The sequence below is a fragment of the Lissotriton helveticus genome, chromosome 11, assembly GCF_964261635.1.
Source record: "Lissotriton helveticus chromosome 11, aLisHel1.1, whole genome shotgun sequence".
In the NCBI taxonomy this organism is placed as follows: Eukaryota; Metazoa; Chordata; class Amphibia; order Caudata; family Salamandridae; genus Lissotriton; species Lissotriton helveticus.
The window spans coordinates 268,271,277-268,297,138 of record NC_136072.1 but is presented as its reverse complement, the minus strand read 5'-3'; the positions used below and the strand labels follow the sequence as shown (position 1 = coordinate 268,297,138).

General features: G+C 42.9%; 1 protein-coding gene across 1 annotated transcript in view; it reads left to right on the top strand.

Moving 5' to 3' along the window:
- Positions 1–25,862, top strand: part of DNER (delta/notch like EGF repeat containing) — a 1,147,135-nt gene that overhangs the window by 714,287 nt on the left and 406,986 nt on the right. The window lies entirely within an intron of this gene.

Here is a 25,862-nt window from a genome sequence, read left to right as displayed (position 1 = left end):
TGACATGGTCAGTGACATCACTCATGACATCTCAAATGACATCACTGATGACATCACTGATGACATCATCCTTGTGGAAGAGTGGCAGATCATCTCTCACCCTAATATAACTTTTATTACACACATTCAAAAATAGAAAATAAAATTTTCAATACAATAGACATACCAATGCCACTTACAACACACCTATTTAGTAATTCCAAGATCTATACACACATCCACTCATTCATCAACAGACATATACAGTCACTCATACATGTACTCACTCATCATATGTACTCATACACTGATACATCCTGATCATCCTGTTACACACCGACACTCATCCATAGAGTTACTCACACATAACTCATATGTACTAGTTTAAAACATATGTACTTACTCACAAATACTCACAAATACACTATTAAAACAGTCATTCATTCACTAACACACCCATATATACACTCATCCACCCATACAGAAAAATAATTACCTATATAGCTACTCACCACACACACTCATCCATCCATACAGTCCTGCACATATGCTGCCTTCAACACATACAAGCAGTAAGTCACTCATTCATGCATCTATGCACTACGTAAGACCTCCCAACGAAGCATACAGACACTCAAACACTCAGACACTCCTACTGATAATCAAACAAACAATAACCTATATAGACACTCATGTATCACTCATATAGCTACTCACCAACACATGCAGCCACTTATACAGAAAGTGAGAGACTGATACAGAAATGTATATATTTAAACATTACTCACTAACCCATGTATTCATTAAGATACACTTAATCAGTCAGTTATACAATCTATTTTTCACCAAAAAAGCAGCCATGTATACACTTATATACCCATTTCTTCTTTCATCAACCTTCAGATATACATATATAAAACATTTAATTTTCAGAAAAACACCCATTCACTGGATGATTTCATCAGTGATGTCATCAGTGATGTCATTTGAGATGTCATCAGTGATGTCATGAGTGATGTCACTGACCATGTCATGAGTGATGTAATATGTGACGTCATCAGCAGTGCATTGCGGGTGCGCGAGTTATAGTTAGCTGAACTAACTATAACGGGGGAATTTCAATGGTTTTATATGAGTGAAATGTCCAGCTAACTATAACGTGTCAAACCTACGTTTTTTTCAGTGAATTTCAAAGGTTTTGTAAATGCTACTTCCTAACTATAACGTGTGTAAAACCTATGTTTTTTTCAGTGAATTTCAAAGGTTTTTTAAATGCAAATTCCTAACTATAACGTGTGTAAAACCTACGGTATTTTCAGTTAATATATATATATATATATATATATATATATATATATATATATATATATATATATATATATATATATATATATATATATATATATATATATATATATATATATATATATACACACCCAGGAAACCCATTGGAGTAAGGCCACACAGAAGATGATTATGCTCACATATCTTTCTTTGGACACCTGCCCAGCCGGACCCTTTCACAAGCAGCATTGTCTTTTCAACACCTGCCTCAGTGGGCAAGGCCACACTACGGCCTTCTGGGAGTTGTAGTGCGCAAACATTGTTCCCAAGTGGGCGCGCTTGAAAAAGTCTTTATTCACTAAGTAAAAATTACAAACTTCGTTTCAGGACCTGCTCCACTTTGTAGGTGCCAACAGTAGCAATCTTGACAGCTGACACCGCCCTGAAAAGGTGCCAGCTTCCCTCCGTCCCGTTAGCTGCAGCAACTCTGTGGCGCCGCGTTGGACCCGCTACAATGCGGTGAGCCTCTCTCCATGACCGGGTAAGGGCTGTTAGAAATCCAAACACTCAGGAAACCCATTTGGTGTGAGGCTACACAGGAGATGATTATGCTCACATATCTTTATTATTGGACACCTGGCCAGCAGGACCCTTTCACAAGCATCATGTCATAAATCATTCCGCCAGATGCGTTTCAGGATACAAAATCCTTTCTTCAGTGGCAAAGTAAATGACCATTTGAAGCGCTGTTAATGGCACACATCGTCTTTTCAACACCTGCCTCAGTGGGCGGGTACACACTACGGCCTTCTGGGAGTTGTAGGGCGCAAACATTGTTCCCAAGTGGGTGCGCTTGAAAAAGTCTTTATTCACTGCAGCACCTCCGTGGCGCCGTGTCGTACCCGCTACAATGCAGTGAGCCTCTCTCCACGACCGGGTAAGGGCCGTTAAAAATCCAAACACTCAGGAAACCCATTTGGAGTGAGGCCACACAGGAGATAATTATGCTCACATATCTTTATTGGACACCTGGCCAGCAGGACCCTTTCACAAGCAGCATGTCATAAATCGTTCCACCAGACGCATTTCAGGATACAAAATCCTTTCTTCAGTGGCAAAGTAAACGACGATTTGAAGCGCTGTTAATTGCACGCATCCTCTTTTCAACACCTGCCTATTTGGCCTTATTTACTCATGAAATGCAATAATACTAAAGAGGTGCACCAAATGTATAGAAGTGCATCTGTTATGTGTTCTGACATATATGTGTGTGTAGGTAAATGTTATTCCTTTTCAGAAACATCTGGGGCCTTATTACGTATACAGTGCATTTTCCTGGTTAGCGCTGGGTGCTCCTTTTTAAATGCACCCCATTATAGTGAATCGCTGCCCCTAGGGCAGCCGCAAACTCGTACTGCCCTGGGGGCAACGCATTCAGGTAAAAAAAGGAAGCAGCTGCTTTGAAGCCGCTGCGTGTTTCACTGTGCAGGTGGCATCCCACCTGCACTTTGCGGGATTAGAGCTCCGGAACTAGAGATCCCCTTGCAGGAGGGTGCAGGGAGTGACTTCACCCGCCTGCATGGGGATGTCTGGTGGTCCATGGGACTCCATTTCCCCCCTCCCGAGGGCTGCCATCAGGGAGCTCACTGACAGTGCGCCATCTTTTAGGTTGTGCACTGTCAGTGCGTCTCCTGACAGCTTCTATGCATCTGCGCCCATGTCTGTAATATGGCGCCGGACCAAAGGCAAAGGGATTCCCTCATTTGTATGGGGCTATGCCCCCATGCAAATGAGGGAACACTCTCTGATGATGGCGCTGGCGCTTTATATGCACAAGCGCTATCTGTATTACAGAAGGGAAGGCACAAGTGTCTGCGGGTCCTTCTGTAATACCAAAGTGCCCAGGGGGCGAGCATTGACCATTGCACCCCCTGAGCACTCCGGTAATATGGCCCCTGGATTGCTGATATTGATTTTCTATAGGTTTAAATTATGAGGTGGTGTGTTAAAATTCATTTAATGCAGTCCACTCACCAGGAATTACTGAGGGTGGATCATATGTGTATTCAATGTTTTCTTTATAAAGTGTTACTACTATATTTTTGAAAGTTACAGTTCACAGTTCAATATCTTTATTCGGCAAATTAATCACCATAAAAGAATACATATGCAATATACATTTCCAATTCTCCAGAAAAATTATTAAAATACAAATAAAAGATGAAGTTCACCACAGTCACTTGTTTGCTACCAGCGGATACAGCATCAGACCGAAGATCCCCCCGAATGCAATTTGAGTAAACGGGAGCGCGTCGTCCATGCACTACCCAAGAATTTTGCCACTCCGCAAATCATGAAGGAGGATGAAGAGTCCGTAGAAAGTACACGTAGTGCCTGGCTATGGCACCTCAGCCCCAGTTCCCTGCAAACAGGTTTCAACCAAAATTTCCGCGCCCCTTTGTAAGCTGGGCAAGCGAAAAATAGATGGGCCACCGACTCCTTTGGTGCTACACAGCCAGGGCAAGAACGCAGGGGGGCACCAGAGTTTGACCATCTCGCCGTGAAATCATGCACCGGAAGCGTCCCGTATCGCAGTTTTAGATATAGTGCTCGATCTAAAGGTTTGGTTATCAGGTCGAGGAAGGGCTCCAATTTTCTCACACATTTAAATAACAAAAATTGGTCCGTGAGTGAGCCCCCATCCGTAAACCTCAGCGCATTACTCTGTACCCAGTCCCAATATAGCTTTTTGATCACTTCCTTGGGTGGCGGCAGTTGTGACTCCCATGCATCCCTTAGCCCCAAGTTAAGAGCCAAGTCTTTCAATTTGTTCAACCATCCTATTTTTTTACCCGTATCCAGTAGAAGAAGATCGTCCAACCCTTCAGCATATTTTGCAAGCTCCTCAGTTCTTCTTAAACGAGTCCAAAAGAGCAACGGGCGTAGCCTTACCAAGTCCTTTAGAGCTCTTCTGCCCAGATCTAGTCTCAGGGGGATCAGTGGGGTGGAAGTAGGAAGAGCCACCACCTTCCTTAGAAAATTGTTTTCCGCTGTCGATAGCTCTATAACATTTTCAAACCCCCAAAGTTCGGAGCCATATAATGCCGCAGGAAGAATCTGACCCTCATAGATGGCCATGGCCGGGGAGACAGGTTTACTACATGATTCACGGAGCTCCCTCAAAGTCACCCCAGATTCTCTTTGGTGACTGAGTAACATTTTGGCCAAATGGTCCTTCCAGGTCATGCGGCTGTTTATCCGGACACCAAGATAGTCAAACGACTCGACCAACTCCAAGGGAGCACCATTGAGCAAGAAGTTATTTTTGAATCTTTTAGAGGGGGGGAGTGCCATCAGTTTAGTTTTCGAGGTATTGATAGTTAAGCCTCGGATGGTACAGAAGGAGCTAAACCGGTTCAAGAGTTTTTGCAGACCCACTGGGGATTTGGAGATTAATATGGTGTCGTCGGCGAAGAGTAAAGTGGGGATTCTTTCCCCCGCCAGGGCTGGGGCATCCGCCTCCTCCCCCTTCAGATGGTCCACCACTCCATTCACGAATAGGGAGAAAAGGGTCGGAGCCATAACACAGCCCTGGCGTACTCCTCTCCTCACAGGGATTCTGTCTGTTAACTGTCCCTGGGAACCCCATCTGACCCTCGCATAATTCCCCTCATGGAGCTATACAATTAGGTTCAGGAGACCACTGGGAAAACCCATCTCTCCTAGGATTTCCCATAATTTGGCACGGGGGACCAGGTCAAAAGCCGTTTTGAGATCTATGAAGGCCATATATAAACTGCCTTTCTTGATGGTAACTGCCTTCCAATAGATAACAAAAAAGCGAAAGACCTGGTCCATTGTGCCTACCTTTCTTCTAAAACCCGCTTGTAAGTGGGAAAGAATGCTGGCCTCCTCCATCCAATCTCCTACTCTTGAAATGATGACCCTGCCAACCACTTTCTGAATTATATCTATCAGACTGATAGGTCTGTAGTTCGCAGGGTCATCTCTAGCCCCCTTCTTGAACACGGTTACTACCTCTGCCCCCTTCCAAGAATCTGGCACCTGGTGACCCCTGGTAATCAAATTCATTATTGTGGCTATTAATTTGGCCCAAGCCTGTGGCTCGCTATCAACAGGTCTCCAGGAATCCCATCCTGCCCGGCTGCTTTCTTGGGGGTAAGATGTCTGATCGCCATCACTACCTCTGTGGTCGTAAATGGAGGGTCGTCCACCCCTAGGGAATCCCCGTCACCCAAACTATCTACCCCAGGGCTGGCTGTTTCCTCAATGCCTCCGTATAGGGATGAGAAATGATCAAACCATTGCTGACTAGTTATGTGTGCAGCCAATGGTTGCGATTTCCTCTGCCTGGTTCTATTGATCAGATCCCAAAAAAGGTTCGGGTTCCTACTACTCACAGCATTGGATAGGTCCCGCCAATGCTGTTCCTCCCATTCGCGTTTGGCCAGTGATAATGCTTTTAGGTAATCCTTCCTGGTCGCTCTAACCAGCAAAGGATCCCCAGAAATCAGGGCTTTTGTCAGGTTTCTCCTTTTGCCCTTACACTGATCTGTATACCAAGGTTTATTAAAAGTGGGGGGTGTAGCAGTAACCCTATTGCTTTTCCCTTTCGAGGTAAAAAATTGACCAACATGAAAGTAAAATTACATGTGTTAGTTATAGCGCCACCTATAAGAGTACAGCACGATTGAGTCAATATTAAAGATTTTATTTATTGGATTATATGTTGGTTGTAGAATAAATAAGTTTTAAATTGAAATGTTAAGTTGGCGTTATTGTGGGCCTTAAGCTTACAGTCGAGATATTTGACATTAATGTGAAAGTTGTTTTTCTGCATATTGTTCTCCTCTGAAGGTGCAGGCCAAAAACATTCATGAGTTAGTGAAAAGCACATTGTATTCCAGAGATAGTGAGGTGAGGAAATGCTGGCATGATCAAATGATTTTAACGAAGAACAAAGGGAGAGTTACCAGTTGGTACTGTCAGAAAGAGGGCGGAACCAAGATCGCTTTTGAAGCCGAGACTGGAATATGGAAGTAGTGTTCAAAGTGCCAAGTTCTTTCTTGGAACTGGAAAAAATGTTATGATGTGTATGAGGTCATGTTTTCTCGAATGTTCTTTTTAATTAGCGAACCCACTTTGGGTTATGTCAGATTCCCTTAAGACTTGGAAAGTTACAGTCCTTTCTTGACTTCTCTGATTTTGAGCTTCATACTATACATGACTCTTTACTTTTAGATCTTTTACAGAGGTTGTGATGCTGACACCTTTCTTGCTTCCTTGATTTAATATGGTTATCCCTATCCATAGGTTAGTGTGGGGTTTATTAGATGATATAAATCTTTTCTTTGCATGGAGAGAAAGATAAAAATAATTTGTCCAGCCATCAGGTTATTTTCCTAATACTTTGTATCGCTGCAATGGAGATACTTATATGGTCTTTGTTGTTGAGGACCAATTTTGTAAGACGCTTCGGTCTTTCTTTGATAATTGTATGCTTTTAGAGTTTGTTCTTGAGATTGATTTATATTAGTATGGCTTTGAGTTTATAATAAATCTTTTAACTTCAAGTTACTGACTCAGACTTTGTCATTAACTCTTCTTACTCTCTGGCTACTAACAAGTTCTATTGACCAGAGTTCAATTGGGTAAAAGTGCCCAGAGAGTTCTCAGTATTCTGCAGCTTATATTTAAATGTAATTTGAAGAACATGCTTGTCTCGATGTGGAAGGGGGCTGTGAATGTGCCAGGGTGCTGCTCTTAGGCAAACCCCTGTGAGGGTCTATGAAAGTTGATGGGGATTTTTAGAGGTGTGGTGGAGCGGGGAGAGGGGGAACATTCTGCTGTTTGCAACGGTAATCCAGTCATTTTTCATTATTTCGCTGCTGTTGGCTGCTAGTGTTGAGAGTTGTCATGATTCTAAAATGTGCCTATCCTAGTACCATTATTAGACAAAATGTGAGATGGACCTAAACAACTTTCCTGGGGTGTGCTGAGGTTGTTATATTTGTAGTCAGATGTGTGCAATGGGTGCAAGCAGAAATGCTTGGGAGACTAAGACCTTGCCATTAGTACATGAAAATTGTTGCTTAAGAGAGATATAAATCAGGAAACATAAATTAAATTTGAACAGAAGTTTTAATTTGTAACTCGCACTAATACCCGAGGGTGTCTAGGTGCAGCAGAACTGCAGACAGGCTACCCAGGAATGGGACAGCTCAATTTATGAGCTCAGGCTAGTTCTTGGACAGCCAGGTTTGTAAAGGTTTGTGAAACACCGGGAGATTGCTTTCCTTCTTAAGTGCAAGTGGTAGAGAGTTCCACAGGCTCGCGGCACCTGCATTGAAACTTCTTCCCCCCCCCCCAGGTGGCAGATTTTGCCCTTGGGATTACCAGATTCCAAGATGCCGCTGACCGGAGCTGTCTCTCTGGGATGCACCACCTGAATCTATGTGAAAATGAGTCAGGGCAAGATCTGTGCAGGGCTTTAAAGGCAATACAAAGGGCCTTAAATGCAATATGCCTCTGAACCTGTAGACAATGCATAAATGGCAGGGCATGTGCCCCTGACTGATGTTTCGGGATGGCAAGTGGCAGCCGTGCTGCTGCATTTTGCAGGATCTGCATTTTGTTTAGGAATTTAATATTGAGGAATAGATCACTACAATAATCCATTTTTGACAGAATGAGTGCCGGGACCACCGCTTTTTGAAGTCCTAACGGAATGAAAGGCAGTACTTTCTTGAGGGTTTTTTCATGAAAAAGCAGGAGGAGGTGATAGCATTTATTTGTCCTTTAAAGGACAGTTTTGAGTCAAAGTAGACTCCTAGATTTTTTTCCTTGGTGACTGGGTAGGGGATTTCTCCCAGTTTCTACGGCCACCAGCTTGGTGTCCAAAAGGAGGTATCCCGTCCAAATAAGAGCACCTCAGTTTTTCCTGTATTCAGCTTCAAACAATTTCTGGACATCCAAATCTCAACTTGAGGAATCTGCATGCTGTAGTGGCTAGGTCTGCTGCAAAGGATGCCACGATTTGCATGTCGTCAGCATAGGATACCATCTCAAAGCAGAAGGACTTGATAAGTGAGTAGAGGGGGGGTGACGTAAAGGTTAAAGAGGGTCGGACTCAGAGAGGAGCCTTGCGGCATCCCTCAAGGAAAAGAGAAAAAGGGGGACCTGTACCTGCCAAGCTCCACCCGTTTCTCCCTATCTCTAAGAAAATACTTCAGAAAGTCCAATGCCCCTAATGCCCAAGAAAAGAGACGACCAATGAGCAGATTGTGATCAACGGCGTTGAAGGCTGCCGAGAGGTCCAGCAGAATTAAGGTCGTCGTCCCGCTTTTATCCAGGACCTCTCTTATTTCCTCCGACACATTAATCAGGGCCAATTTGGTGCTATGTTGACTTCTAAATCTGTACTGAGAACTGTCAAGGAGTTTGTTATCTTCGATGAACAGAGTTAGGTCTATGTTCATCGCCTCCTTGACGATTTTGGTTCGAAAAGGTAATCGAGAGCTCGGCCTATAGTTGTTAGGGCCCTTATTATCCAGATTTGTTTTTTTCAACAGCAGGAGAATGGAAGCCCTTTTCCATTGAATTGAATAATACCCATCTGAGAACATTCTGTTAAAGATCCCTTGAAGGTAGTTGGCTATAACATTTGGAATCAAATGGAGGACCTTTGGAGGACACGGGCCCCAGTGGGATCCAGATCTTGTCTGACTAACAATAGTCATGTTCAATGATTCCGAAAGGGGTTTGAAAATGTCGAAAAAGGGGGTAGTGGCTACTGGGATATCTGTGCAAGTTAAGCCCTTTGGAATGGTGGGGGAGGGGCCCTTTTTGTGTGTGCTCCCACCGTTCGATTTGTGGAGAAGAAAGAGTCTGAGACTGCTTGCCTGGAAGAAATCTGCTAGCAAATTGCAGAATTCTTGATCTGCTCCCATATTATTCTGTGCAGGAAGTCTGCTCAGCTTCTGTACTGTGGAAAAAAGCTTTTTGGAAGAGTTGAGGGGAGACCTGATTTTAGTGGAGAAGTAACATTTTTACCAGTTGAAATTTATATTTTGTACTCCTTGATGGCTTTTTTGTAAGAGATCTTGTCCTCATGATTGTATTGGGTCTCCATTTCCTTTCGGACCTCCGGCAGATTTGTTTATTTTATCTCAAACTCTCGCCAAACCATGACTCGGAAGGAGAGGTTCTTTTATTGGTGACAGTTTTTGAAAGCGCTAGAATATTTAAATTACTGATGATCCAATTATGGTAAAAGTTAGGGGCCTCATCCAAATTAACTGGTATACCAGGTTTCGAATTATGCAGGTAGGTCCTAAAATTTTCAGGGATAATTGTGTGCCAAGGGCGAGATGCTGAACATCACAGCTGAGTGGTCTGACCAGTCTAGAGAAATAATGGATGACATATAGAGATAGGGGTTATCAGAGAAAATGCCATCGAGGGAATGGCTGTCCTCATGGGTAGGACTTTTCACTAGTTGTTGGAGCCCTGCACTTTCCAGGAGATCGATGAAAGCCACAGAATCTCTAACAGCTACATTTTCAAAGTGAAGATTATTGTCTCCTAGAATGGTAAAATCAGAGAAATGGACTTTAATCTCTAATAGTTTACTGCTATTGTTAAGAAATGCTGCACTAGGACCGGGGGGCCTGTACAATAGCACCCCTTTGAAAGAGTACTAGTTGATCAAAGCAATTTTAAAGACTAAGGGCCCCATTAGGATGGCGGGCGGATTGCCCCCGCTGGGCCGGCGGTAGTCACCGCCGGCCCAGTGGGGGCAATCCGCCCGCCATCCCTGTTGAAAAGACTCCCCAGCATAATATTATTGCTGGAGGGTCCATGGCGGACGGAAAGACCGTCTGCCGCATTTCCGCCCCGGTCGACTTGGGACCGGGCGGAAAAGGCTGCAATATGGTGGCGGTGTCTGTTTGACAGCACCAGCCATATTACAATGCGCATTTAGGAATGCCTTTCCGTGGCGGCATTGCCACTGTGGCGGGCGCATCCTAATAGCACCCACGGGACCCTCGCCCTTATGGCGGGCGGTCCATTTTCATGACAGGATTGCGGGCGGACAAAGTCCGTCCGTCATCCTAATGGGGCCCTTAGGCTTCACAATTCGATACAGTACGTAGGGGCTCAAAGGAGACTTTCAGGTGTTCATGAGATATGATTGCTAATCCTCAGCCCTTGTTTAAAGGACGGTCTAATTTAGAGATAGCAAAGCCCGGAGGTGTGGCCATAATGAGGTCTGGTTGGACCTGGCGTCCGCCCAGGTCTCTAACAAATGCAAGGTCCAGTTTTTGTGAATTTATAAACTCTGCAAAAGCGAATGTGTTTTTATTAGTGACCTCGCATTTACAAGTTGCTTTAAAGCATTTGGACCCTTTACTGGTAGGAGTTGAGGCAACAATTGTCTGGTTTGAGTAGAATGGAGTAGAATAAGGTGTGGGGATTGCCCCTTTAATTTTACAGTTTGTCAGGGTGAGTTTGCAATGAGGGCAAGTCCTGATGAGTCTTGTACCAAAATCAGTTCCTCTTGTGAGTACTGAAAACATTTCGGTGTTTGTGTGGTAAAACCGGCATAGTGGCTGGTGCTGAGCGAGGTCCGGGCATGGAGGGGCGCAGACAAGATTGCCTTTGGCGCGCCTTCGACTCTACATATTTCAATTAGTGAATTTTTCAACATTTGGGAGTTTTTAAAATAAATTCAGCGGGTGATATACGTAATATCATCCTTATTTTTTGGCACTGATATAAGAATTAGTTGTATTTTTTTCACAGTGTTTCATCACATGTTACCTTCATTACCCCACCAACAGTGAAAATTATTTCAATGATTTTCTCACATTTCTGCACGTTCTAATTTTTCACACCCCAAATGTACATCTTAAATGTAGCTTTGATGTCTATGATCACACCCTTTTTATGAGGTTAGTTTATAATTTTTAACATAGTCCAACTCTTACATTCTATAAATAGAAAAAATTATGTTGTATACAAATATCCATCAATTTTGCAAGAAAATATACTTACAGGATCTTGATTTATCACAAAACTTTCTTGAGACTATTGAAAGAACACATACAAAAAATCTTACAATGGTCAGCCGCATTGCTGCATCTCAGGATAGATTAAAAGTTACTTGTATCATGGGGTACACCATATTTTATATACTTTTGCTGTCAATGGCATGTATATAACAGAACAAAAATTGCACATTTCATGTTCAAAAGAGTATACAGATTAAACAATTGCTGTGGGGGTCTTTGCATGGAGCAAAAACTATGTATAACCCAGAGGATTCCAGTTGGTCAACCGTCTTTGCCACTATATTTCCAAACGACAATGGGTAACTAGTCATAATATCGAATAAAAAATATCGAATGGAAAAAATATTGAGTTTTTAATATCAAGTGGGCAGGATATCGACTTGCAAAAATATAGTGGATAAGACTATCGACATGTAGGTAAGAAATATCGATTTTTTAATAATATCGAAGTTAGTAATATCCATTGTCAAAATATCGTTGTTAATAATATCGAAGAAAAAAATATCATGTTTTCTATGTTAGTATTTGTGTTAAAAGTATGTAGATATTTTGTATTGTGTGTTTGAATTTTTTTAAAGTTATGAATTTTATGTTAATTAATTTCTGCATAATTTAATTCCGTAGCAGGTTGTGGGTTTATAGGGGAGTAGGGTGGGATGTAATTTAATTATATTATATTTTTTTTTTAAGAATTATTTTGAATTAATTAATTATATGTTAATGACTTTTTGCGTAATTTAATTCTGTAGCTGGTTGTGGGTCTATAAGGGGAATAGGGTGGAAAGTAATTTAATTGAAATTAATTAATTAATTATTTTATTAATAAATAATTTAGTATTTGATAAGTTATATTGGTAATTAAGTTAATTACTTGATTAATAATTAATTTTAAATTGATCAATAACAATTAATAGTTAATTGGTAATTATGTTAATTGTGTTATTTTTTTAATTAGTCATTAATTAGATATTAAATATTAATAAATAATGTGTAAATTTGTTAATTGTACACTTTTTTATGAGCGGGTTGAGGGTTGATAGGGGAGTAGCGTGAGAAGTAATTACATTTTAATGTTTTTTATTATTTTCTATATTATATGTATTGAAAGTTATTTTATAGTGTTAATTGTGGGAAATATTTTAGATTTGATGGTTATTAATTTTATTGTTAATTATTATTAGTTAATTAATTAATTGTTAATTAAATATGTTAATTTATTAATATTTTACAAAATTGTAGGTGACGTTTATAGGGGGAAATGGTGGGAGGTAAATTAATTTGAAAAAATTCACACCCGCTATCCAATACTTTCCCTACAGTTGCACTCACTGAAGTGGGAATAGTAATTTTTACCCACCCACTATCCAACACTTTCCTTACTGTTGCACTCGCTGGAGTGGGAATAGTAATTTTTACCCACCCACTGTCCAACACTTTCCCTACTGTTGCACTTGTTGGATTGGGAATAGTAATGTTACCCTCCCTCTATCCAACTCTTTTTCTGCTGTTGCACTCGCTGGAGTAGGAATAGTAATTTGTATCCTCCCGCTATCCAACACTTTCCCTACTGTTGCAATCCCTGCAGTGGGAATGGTCATTTTTACCCACCCGCTATCCAACACTTTCCCTACTGTTGCACTCCCCGGAGTGGGAATAATCATTTTTACCCTCCCACTATCCAACACTTTCTTTACTGCTGCACTCGCTGGAGTGGGAATAGTAATTTTTACCCACCCGCTATCCAACACTTTCTCTACTGTACCACTCGCTGGAGTGGGAATAGTAATTGTATTCCCTACGCTATGCAACATTTTCAGTATTGTTATATTTAATGTAGTGTAAAATATTATTTAAAAAGAAATTATTTTAATGTTTTACCTTATAATATATAATGTATTTTTATATTTATATTTATATTAGATGATTATTCATATATATATATATATATATATATATATATATATATATATATATATATATATATATGCAATTATATTTTAAATTATGTTTTTAATATTCTATAATTAAACATATTGATTCTTCTTTAATAATATTAAGTTAATATACATTTGAAAAATTGGCATTTTTTTACATTACATTTATTATTTATTAATTGCAATCTTTTACAATTATTTTTCAGAATGTTTTACTTAATTATATTTATTATTTCATTAATTTTATATTACTTTTAAGACATTAAAAAAAGTCAATATTTTAGCAAACTATATTATTAACAACGATATTTAGGATTTAATATTTTTGGACTTACCTGTTTGTAGATAGGAAGTTGATATTCTGTCACTCAATATTTTTCCTCGATATTGCGGTAGCTCGATATTCTTCTCCTCGATATTCTGTCAGTAACCCACGAGAATGATGTGGAAGTTTAAAACCCTGAACACTAACTTGTTTTGTCTGTCCAGGTGTTACTCTGTGTGCCCAATTCACAAGAATGTTGCTGTGTGTTACTCTTGTAGTACTCCTAGCTTACTCCCGAACTCCGGAAACACACCTGTGTTAGCCAGGACTATTGTATTACAGTCTTCAATTGCACATGGAGATCTGCTAATGGATTTTAAACCCACACTTGCATTCTGCCTCCACTAGACATTTTGGAATAAAGTTATGTATGTAGAGGCTGCATTATGTATGTGTGGGGACAACTGCACTGAACATTTGAGGCTACAACTTCACTGGGGATGTCTCCAGTGGTTATTTGCTGTCAAATACATGCTTATTGAGTGACTCACTAGAAATGTTGATGCATTTTATGTGCATGCAGATATCTGCTTTGCATGTGAGGCAATACTCGCACATTGAGTAGCTACACTCTTAGCATACTTCCACTCTCCTGTTGAGAGCCTCGCTTACGTGCCTGCTGGCCTCCCAGCCCCATCACTCATCTAGGGGCAGTGGAGTTCCAGTAGCTCACTGGAAGTGCGGCCACTTCCTGTCCAGTTGCGATCTAGTGGTTGACGGCACTCATACTTTAAAATGAGCCCACTACCGCGGACCCGCAGTAAACCCGTATGCGGCCAGATTGCTGCCAGCGCCAGTCATGCTGCCCAATTCACATCCGGTCTGCCATTTTCAAGAGATTTGTTACTTAGTTTTGATAATGCCTCAAAGAACTGTGACAATTATCCCCACCCGGAAAACTGGAATGGCCCCATACATGTAGGAAATGCAAGCTTGCGCTCAACCCCAACCAGAACATCATAAGAAAGCAGCAAGGCCCTCCAAATCACTCCGGGAAGGACAAATAAATGCTCGATCTCTACCCCAGCACTCTCAGAACATTCATGATCTGATCCTAGATTGGAATCTTGATATTCTACTTGTTACAGAAACATGGCTTTTGGAGTGGTGTGGCCCAGACATTGTGCAGGCCCTTCCCCAGGGATATGCCATACACAGACAAGATAGGGCGAAATCATGGGGAGGTTGGCTTAGAATTCTCTACCGCAATACGCTTCAATGCTCTACCTTCGAGATCACTGATCTCAAAGGGGCAGACATTTTGGGTTTCTGTCTGCATATCGAGGAGTCCACTTCTTTCCCTGGAGCCCTGGTCTATCGTCCTCCATACCCTAGCACCCAATTCCTAGACACTCTGGCTGATGCCCTTGGCCCGCTAATCTTCTGGTACTCCAAATGTACCCTCCTTGGGGACCTTAATATACACCTAGAATGGAAGAACGAATCAGGGGCACCCTGGGTCTAGAACAGCAGGTATGCTATCCCACTCATAATGCCGGACACACCCTGGATGGAATATGCTCTAATTAATGCCCCTAAAAATCAATGCCCCACTACCTATGTCTTGGACGGATCACTTGTTTATCCCATTCGTGATAAAAAACAAGTCTGCTAACATTATACCCAGTTGCACAGGTAGCACTCCCAAAACGGTCTGGAAATGAAGCAAAATGTTAGTCAACCCTGATCTTAATAAGAACGCACTAGACCTTAGACCCAATGTAACAGGAGATCCAACGCGCGATTCACAACATTTTACCTCCTGAATGTCCCTACTCTGCAATGCTCTGTCCCCCTCGTCAATTTAAAAAGGGAAAAACCCAGCACTAAAACCTCATCTACATGGTTCATTCAGAAATTGATAGACCTACATCTTCAATGTAGGCAGCTCGAACGCCGATGACACAGAAACTATAAATCAGAAGCTCTCTCCCAGTTCAAACAAGCCTTAAAAGCCTATCATTGTTAAATTATGATCAGAAAACTATTTTTGAAATCTTTCACACATCCTAAATCTCTTGAACAAAAGATCCCACCCTCGCAGACTCTCTGCAATACAATACCTGATTTTTTTACGGAAAATTCAAAACATCCACACTGATTTCAAGGAAATGCCTTCTCCCAATACAAAATGATCATCTGAATTCCAGAACAAAGCGCACTATTTACACTCATTTCAAATGATTGACATGGAACAATCTCGCCAAGCTACCCTTTCCTGCAAATCAGGATCCCCCTTTGATCCCTGCCCCCCAAAGATCCTTCCCGCCATCATTAACACTGTGAAACCATTCATCAACAGTATAATTGATTCATCACTTTCACTAGCGGAAGTACCCCCTGACTGAAAATCGCTGCAGTTAATCCCCTCCAGAAAAAGCAACTATCGGACCCCACCACTCTCTCCTACTTCCGGCGTATCTCCCTACTACATTGTTTCAGTAAAATCACTGAAGAAATAGTCAACAGTCAGCTTGTAACTTTTTAGGAAACTACTAACACGTTATTTCCAACGTACTCAGGTTTTAGGCCATTACACTCCACAGAATCTGCACTTTAATATACCTCAGAGAGCCTTAAATTTGCCCTGAATGAAGGACAAAATGCAGTACTGATTCTATTAGATTTGTCAACTGCGTTCGATACCTTCTCCCATGAGATCTTGTTGCATCGCCTCAAAGTGTGCAGCATTTCCCATTTGGCTCTGGCCTGGCTCAAATCATTCTTGACATGCCGTCATCAAGTAACCATGCTTGGTCTCTATCAGTCAGCCTTGAAACCCCTGAGTACAGGTGTTCCGCAGGGCTCGTTATTAAGCCCAGTGCCGTTCAACATCTACATGGCCCCCCTCATAGAACTGATATCATCATTTAATATCAAAACTACCTCATGTGCTGACGATACTCAGCTGATTCTAGCATTAGACAAGCACTCGGTCAATGCTGAAGAAAACTTCCAACATTGTCTCATGAAGGTCATACACTGGATGAAGCAGAACCACTTGAAGTGTAATTCTGAAAACACAGAAGTCATGCTTCTAGGCAAAGCCAATACTTTCACCCCCAGTCACTGGTGTCCGCTGAATACTTCCCTTCCACCCAACACGATGGAGGTAGTAAACAATCTTGGGGTAAAATTTGACTCAACTTTAGCTTTCCATCCACAAGCACTATCAGTGGCTGGGAAGTGTTTCCAGCTGCTTAAATCCTTGAAAAAGCTTTCTGACCTTCTCCAAGTTACAGCAAGAAAAACTGTCACAGCAGCCCTAATAACCTCCAGATTAGACTACTGCAAGGCGTCCGCAGGGAGGGGCAAGGGGGGGGCACTTGCCCCCCCCCCCCCTGGATCACCAGTGCCCCCAGTGTGGGCCCAGTCAGGGCCGGCCCTCGTCCATCATGCTTTTGAAATGGTGCCATTGTTCCAGGTGGCAGCCCCCTCCATTGGGTGGGAAGGTTGCAAGGGGGTGCCCGAGAAGGGTGCAAGGCAGAGGGGAGAAGGATGCAAGGCAGAGGGGAGAATGGTGCAAGGTAGAGAAGGGTGCAAGGCAGAGGGGGAGAAGGGTGCAAGGCAGAGAAGGGTGCAAGGTAGAAGGGGATAAGGGTGCAAGGCGGAGGGGTAGAAGGGTGCAAGGCAGAGGGGTAGAAGGGTGCAAGGCAGAGAGGAGAAGGGTGCAAGGCAGAGAGGAGAAGGGTACAAGGGGAGGGGGAGCAGGGTTCAAGGCAGAGAGGAGAAGGGTGCAACGGGGAGGGGGAGAAGGGTGCAAGGAAGAGGGGAGAAGGGTGCAAAGGGGAGGGAGAGAAGGGTGCAAGGCAGAGGGGAGAAGGGTGCAAGGTAGAGAAGGGTGCAAGGCGGAGGTGGAGAAGGGTACAAGGGGGAGGGGGAGAAGGCTGCAAGGGTGAGTGCGAGAAGGGTGCAAGGCAGAGGGGGAGAATGGTGCAAAGCGGAGAAGGGTGCAAGGTAGAAGGGGAGAAGGGTGCAAGGCGGAGGGGAGAAGTGTGCAAGGCGGAGGGGGAGAAGTGTGCAAGGCGGAGGGGGAGAAGTGTGCAAGGCAGAGGGGAGAAGGGTGCAAGGCAGAGGGGAGAAGGCTGCAAGGCAGAGAAGAGAAGGGTGTAAGGCAGAGGGGAGAAGGGTGCAAGGCAGAGAGGAGAAGGGTGCAAGGTAGAGGGGAGAAGGCTGCAAGATAGAGAAGGGTACATGGCAGAGGGGGAGAAGGGTGCAAGGTGGAGGGGAAGAAGGGTGCAAGGCAGAGCGGGAGAAGGGTGCAGGGCAGAGGGGAGATGGGTGTAAGGCGGAGTGGGAGAAGGGTGCAAGGCGGAGGGGAGAAGGGTGCAAGGCAGAGAGGAGAAGGGTGCAAGGCAGAGAGGAGAAGGGTGCAAGGCAGAGGGGAGAAGGGTGCAAGGCAGAGGGGAGAAGGGTGCAAGGCTTAGGGTAGAAGGGTGCAAGGTAGAGAAGGCTGCAAGGCGGAGGTGGAGAAGGGTACAAGGCGGAGGGGGAGAAGGGTGCAAGGCAGAGGGTAGAAGGGTGCAAGGGGCAGGGGGAGAAGGGTGCAAGGGGGAGGGCGAGAAGGGTGCAAGGCAGAGGGTAGAAGGCTGCAAGGGTGATGGTGATGAAGTTAAAAATGTGCCCCCCCCCCCGGAAACATTTCTGCGGATGCCCATGGCAATAGCCTTTACGTGGGTTCCAACAAAGCAATATTTAAAAAGCTTCAGATCGTTCAACAGGCAGCAGCCCGCCTGGAGCTTAAACTGCCACGTCACTCTTCAGGTTCTGCAGCTTTAAAAAGGCTGCATTGGCTACCTATTCACATAAGAGTGCTATTTAAAATACTATTCATCCCTTTCAGGGCCTCAGGACCCCCATATCTAAGATCTAGATGTATGCCCTGTGTCACTACACGCCCTCTTAGGTCTTCCTCAGCTAACCTTTTAATACCCACACCATCCAAATATAAAACTAAGGGGTGTAGATCATTAACTGTTCTTGGAGTAAAAGCATGGAATATACTCCCCAGTTATCTTCGTCTCATCCAATCTGAAGCCTGTTTCAGGAAATCTCTGAAAACCGGGATTTTTGGAGCTCCGGACTCAGTCTGGTTCTCTCTTATTTAACCCTCCAGTAATTCCAAGACAGCAGCGCCATCTTGTACCTCTCGTCTATTTTTGCATAGCGCCAAGCTACTACCACGGAGTGATAGCTGCACTTTAGAAATAACATATAAAATACAATACAATACACTTGCCATTTTATGTCAAACCTTCAGAGAGGTGGCAGAGAGTGTTACAGTTCATACTTGTGCATGGGAAGACTCTCCCAGCACTTGGGACTGCTTAAATATGCATCCCTGCCTAAGGCCAACCCTCTAGCAGAGCATTTAAAGCTAAACCCTCAGTCAATTGTGGTCTGATTACCACACAATAATGCCGCAGACATTCGATCTAATGGTTAGCCCGTTTTTGGAATGTCTCATCCAAGTCCTTCAATTCTGGACTCCCTTGTCAGCTTGTGAGTTTCAAGATTTCTTTCAAGTCCATTCCTTAACCATGTCGGATGGTCCTGAAGAAGGTGCAACATATATCAGAAGAAATCCACTTAAACGTGCTTCAACGATATTTTAAATGTCCAATGTTGGTTACTTTAGAAGGAGGGATTAAAATAACGGATACCTTCAATGTAATTTGGACTTCTTTTGTACAACAGGGATTTTGTTTTAAATTTCAGCTGGACTTTCCAGATAATGTATAATGGTCTTTTTTTCTGGGAGAAAGCTTCAATCCAAAATGGATGTAAATAACATATGGAATGTATGATGTGACAACGCATACATTTACAACGCATGCACTTACAAAGCAGTTTTTACATCGCAACATCCTCTACAACGCATTCCATTACATTGCATTACACTACATCGCATTTTAAGAAACTAACTTTACAACGCATTCCATTATATTGCGTACTACCTTTACAACGCATACCATTACAACGCATACCATGACATTGCATTTAAGGTAAGTATTGGATAGTATAGGGGTACAAATTACTATTCTAACTCCAGGGGGTTCAACAGTGGGGTAAGTGTTGGATAGTGTAGGGGTTAAAAATTACTATTCTATCTCCAGGGGTGCAACAGTAGGGTAAGTGTTGGATAGTGTAGGGGTACTATGCGTTGTAATGGTATGCGTTGTAATGGTATGCGTTGTAATGCCTGCATTGTAGTGACATGCGTTGTAAAGGATGTTGCGATGTAATGACTGCGTTGTAAGTGTAGTGCGATGAAATGACTGCGTTGTAAAGGTTGTTTCCCACATTATGTGATGAATTTAACAGAATAGAATGCTTAGTGTCATTTTACAATGCCATTTGTGGGTCTACACAATTCTTTTATTTTGGAATTGAGCAACAATGATGCATGTTTTTACTACGTAACAGAGCTAGGTGACAGTCATTGTATACTAAGAAATAAGTGAGTAGGTATAGAAGAGTTTAGTTTTCATGTTGTCATTGCCGAGACTCTCCCAGAAAATGTAAAGCTAAACTTTCAGTATAGAGGACTGCACTGAGCACATGTGGCTGTACCTGAGCATAAGAAGTGATACCTGGCCATGGGCTAGTTTTGTCTTGCCAAATGTTGGTTGTTTCTGCTCTGTAGAGGTTTGCCTGGTCATTGGCGATACTGTAATTGATATTTGGGAGGGGCTATGTAGTCCAAAGAGTGTTCGGCATTTGAGGAGTGTTCTGTCCATTTGAGTTTGTATTGGGTATTTTAGGCTGTGCCTGGGCATTTGAAGGTATTCTGGGGCATATGGTTGGCCTATCTATGCATTTGATCAGTGCATAGGAATTTTAGGCTTTGTTGGCCTGCAGAGATGTCCCAGTCAATATGGGGCTGCGCTTGCACATTTGAAGATGTGACAGAGCATTTGGGTTGTGACAGTGCGCTTGGGGAGGCAGTTCAGAATTGTAGGCTGATATTGGCATATTGCTGTATCATGAAATGTGAAGGCTGCACCCTTGACATATATGACTGCATCTAAGATGGCATATGAATTGAATCTAAAAGTCTTTTTAACTGTTTTTTTACCTTCTCAGTTTTGAACTTATGGTATGTTTTTTCTTCAGTGATGTCACTTTCTGGGATGCAATTGGGTCAAAGGTCAAGTAACAACACTTTCTGTGATGGCCTCAATGTTAAAGGTCATGTGATATGTCTTTTTGTTGCATCGTGGGTGGTCACAGGACACGCAATGTCCTGTCTTCTACTGTTGATATTTTGGTGAATCAACTTCCCTGCAAAATGTGCTTTAACCGTGCCCAGTTTTACAGAATTTGAAAAAACTCGTGGAATAGTTCTTCTCACCTCAAATGTGATACCTCATAAAGCAAGCATTGCAGCACAAAGAAAAACTAAATTGAGAGCACAATGATTAGGATTGGTGAAAATATTCTCTGAAAACATAAGATGGGCTTTGAACATTTGGTGAAACCATTGTCAAAATAGTCCACCCAGGATGCGATAAGCAGCAACAGTATGTTGGATATGGATGGATTCTAAGTCGTCAGCCAGGGGCTTAGACACAAGGAATTTGTAACTGATTGAATGATTTGAGGATTTCAAAATATTAGTCTACAAACAAGTGGCTTAACCCTATTTTGAACTACTGATTAAAAGTTGTCTTTTCACCGACTATTTGAGAATGCATCTGCAAGAGACTACGGGCTGGGCCACATAAACTTTTCACCACTACGAAAACGGAGTAGCTGCCCTTTTGTGATGTTTTCCTTCTTACCTAATAGACTATGACACATTCAAGGTTTGTTCCAATAAGTATTAAATAAAAGTTTCTGCACAAGGCCTCAATAGGGATCAGACAGAGTTTGTTCTATTTTGGCTGTGTTTATTTGATAGGAAATTGAACAAATATTTAAAATGTCAATATGATATTAAAGTTTGAGTCAGGAATTTGTGGAGCGCCAGGCAACATGACATTTTGCCATGTATGCATTCCCTTCCCCTTAGAAACAAGACGTCTTTACATCATTTGTTGCCAAATGGTTACCTCGTGTAGGAATCTGCTTACTATGGCCTTATTGTAGCACTACCCTCTTTAATGCATAATTAGTTACCATTTGTTCTGATTACTTCTTATTCCAAATTTCTCTAAATGTTGTATGAAAGGTGCAAAATTGGTTTCCTTTTCTTGATTATGTAAAAATAGGTTCTCCATGGGCCAGATCTGTTAAATCTGCGCCACCCATGTAGACTATAAGCTATAAAGTGTCATATTATTTGCGTGCAAATGAGCATAGTCCCAAAATTGTTTTTGAGTATTGGGAGAACTACTTCAGGAGTTTTCTTTTACATTCACTTTCTTCCCTTTGTGAATCAGCTCATAATGTTTTATCCTTGAGCATTAGGCCACTTGCACAACGAAAAAGGATAGCTTGTGAAAATGTGGAATCCAATAAGCTACACTACAGAAATATTAATGTGCTCCATCCAAAAATAAAAGCATACCACATTGTTAGACATGGCATCCTTGACATGGTTTCCCCCCTAACATTTTGCCTTTCACCATCCCTTTTTTGCTGATATTGTGTTTACTAGCTTTAAGACTGCACACTTTACCACTGTTAACTAGTGCAAAAGTACTTGCGCTCTCTCCCTAAAACATGGTAGAATTGGTTTATAGCCAATTGTCATATTTAATTTACTTGTAAGTCCCTAGAAGAGTGGCACTACCTGTGCCAGGGTGCTGTAAATTAAATGCTACTAGTGGGCCTGCAGCACTGAATGTGCCACCCACTCAAATAGCACTTCAAGCATGTCTCAGGTCTGCCATTAGCCTGTGTGTGCAATTTTTAAACTGTCATGTCTACATGGCAAAATAAACCTTTTTCTAGGCACAAACCTTCCTTTTTGATACATGTAAGCCACCCCTAGCGCAGGCCCTGTACTTCCCTGAGTACAGGGTGCAGTGTATCTAAATAGTGGGACATGTACATTTTTTAGTTTTTACATGGCCTGGCAGTGAGCAACTCCTACATTTATTTTTCACCACTGTAAAGCCTACCTCTCCCATTTGCTAACATTGGAGTTACCTTATTACATCTAATAAGTGGTAGTTTCCAATGGGAACAATTACCCAACTCATGTTTGGTGTCTTTGGACTTGTAATGGGAAATCCTCTCTCATGTTGAAGTAGTCATTTAAATTACAATTTTGAAAATGTCACATTTAGAAAGTTGCCATTTTCCTGACAAAGCCATTTAGTTCCTGCATCCTGTCTCTGGTTCACATGACTGGGTGTAGTTGGCGGTTGGGCTTTGTGTAATACTCCTAGACAGTCACACACAATATAGAGCTTAGGTGTGCCTGTATGGTCCATTACTAGCAGGATGGTAGGGCGGAGCTAGGCACAGCCCTACTTACACCTGAATAGGCTGTGTCCTGTCCCCACACAAAGGGCTGCATACCCTCTGTGGTTAGTCTGGAGCCAGGACAGGGAAGGCAGGACATCTGTATACTTCAAATGCATGCCTCTAGAAGTTTCTCCCCCACTTCAAAGGCACAACTGGTAATAAATACTGGACCTCAGGCACCATCTCTACAGTAGACTTCTGGACCTATGGATACTCTGCTAGGAAAAAGGACATCTGTGCTGCTGAAGGATTACACTCTGCTGGACTCCTGATTTGCTGTGCTGATCTGCTGCCTGCTGTCCTCTTAGCTGGGTGAGAAGGACTGGACCTGCCTCTCTTGCACCCAGGACCCAGAGTGACTCCAAAGGCTAGTTGGCTGGCCTCCTGATCTGAAGCCTCAGGGACATAACAGGCTGTCAAAAAACTTACATCTGCACCTGGTCCCTGCTATCTGTACCCTGCCAAATGGTGCCACCCCAGTCCTGGACCCTTGGAAGTGGGCTTAAAGTGTTTTGACAGCCTCTGTGGATCTGGTAAAAACCCCAGCAGAACCAATGCATCTCCGCTGCTGCATTAATTGGGCCAGTCATAAAGATTCACATTGCCACTGCAGCCCGCATTGCCTTTGAAAACAGCCATTGTGCAATAAATCCTCAGCACAGGCTCTCACCTCTTTCATCAACGGATGCCCCTACGATGAAGGCTGACCCCACATTGCATCTTTCAGCTCTTTGGAACCAACGCGTCACCTGACTGCGCACCGCAATCCCAAGCACTGGTCTTTGCATTGCAAGCCCAGTCAAAGGGATCCTCAACGTGGGTGCAACAGGACCTCACCCCGCAGCCTCGTCGCATCTCGGAAATGATGCATCGGTTGGCAGGGCAATGCTTCTTTGAAGCGGATCCAGACAACGCTCCACAAACCTCTTAGCCTCTTAAAGCACAGCCATAACAAGCCTGTCCCAAAAGCAGTAGACTGGATCAAATATAGAGTCCTCAGAGCCATCCATAAATTGTACTTGACGAAGGGCCAGACTATAGTGTGTGCACATCGGGACATTCCCTCCTCCCCAAATTCTTTCACCTTACCATCCGCTACGCCCAAGAACTCTCGGAATCAGGATATGTTGTCCACGGCGTAGCCTTTTATTCACAACAATGCAAGTGAATCATCATAAACAATTACCAAGGAAAAGAAACCTTCTTGGATATATACGAACTATTCCCAGCATCACACTTTACCTGCATCAACATGTCAACAGCAGTAAGGGAATTAGGTACGACATTGTCTTTACACTTTAACATTTAACTTGGCCGTACACTAGAACAACTTGGCCGTACATTTCGAACCTACACTTTAACTTTTAACTCGGCCGTACACAAGAACTTGGCCATACATTTGAACTTGGCCGTCTAGGCCGTCAATTTCTCACTGTGCTGCGCACCTTGTGCCGTCAGGCCCCAACGCGCTACAGCCAACGGTTGCATTACTTGACATCCAGGGCACCGCATACCGCACCGGTGCTCTGGAGTACCTGAACATAGGCATCCTTCCAAAGATTATACTCAGTCCAAACATGGTGGGTTAGGGCAGTAGAGTCTAGGACTACCGTCAGGTCAGTCCCTCCTCCCCACCTACCCACTGCACTCGTGGAATCTACCCCTTCCAGGGGTCCATCGAATGGCTGTACCTCCATAGTTTGGCATCCCCCTTCGTTGTAAACTGTCAGCGCTCCACCTTGTGAAGCCTTGGCCTTCTGCCGGGTGGGTGGGTGGTCGACGACGCTCCTGTAGCCAGGCTGTGGCCCGAGGGGACAAAGAGAACGAAACCCTCGGAGCCCAGCCTTAAATACCTCTGGTAACTTTCGTTTCTGGTAAGTTTCGTATCCAGCCAGGCCCACCTCCTTCTCTGTTCCAAGGAGGAGGCTCAGCCCCGTGGTGCAACTAAGGGCGCCCCTCCCCTAGTCGTGGGGGGCGCCTGTTCAATTGCAGAAACAGGCATCACACCAAGTGGAAAACGGAAACCTCCCATTGATCAACCCACTATAGTTGAAGACGGAGACAGGTCCCTGGATTTTCAATGCTCTTGAATGTGGAGAGTCTCACTGGCATTTGGAGATCTGAACCCAATCACAAACAGTTCACGAAGTTTCTGAAAACTGAACTATTTAAACTCCTTTTCAACTGAAGTCTGCACAGAACAGGGGTAGTGACATAAGGACGAGACATGCTTGCTTGTCAGTCAGATAGGACTCTAACTTCCCTTTCTTAGTTTTGTGACTGTACTTGTTGTGACAGTCCCCAGTGCTCTGAATTAATCCATAGGGTAAACATGATGCTTTACAAAGTAAATAAATGGACAGATTATTAAAAAGAAATATCTAAACTGATACTAAGTTATGGTTGTGTTTCTAAACACTTCACGCAGCTTAATTGAGCAAGTGTCTCAGACTTAAACTATTGCTAGCTGTAAACTTTGCAAATCAATAAATATATTTCGACTACAAAGAAAATTGTCTTGCGTTTGGCTGTATAGTTTTATTAATCCTCAAAATGCAGTTGTGCTCCACGGTCGCCTCAAAATGAATGTATTTATCTTGCTTAGTACAAAACCATTTTTATGAGTTTAGGTTGTGAATAATAAAACGCCCCAAGATGGAAATGTTAAAAAAATGCCACACATAATCTGCCAGAATAAAATGTATTCTCCACCCTTGAATAGATGCTAGTGTGCATGTCAGGCCAATGAGTCAAACACTGTCAACACATACATTACAACCATAAGTCAGGGCTCAGTGATGCAAGGGTAGATTTTGACATCATGACACA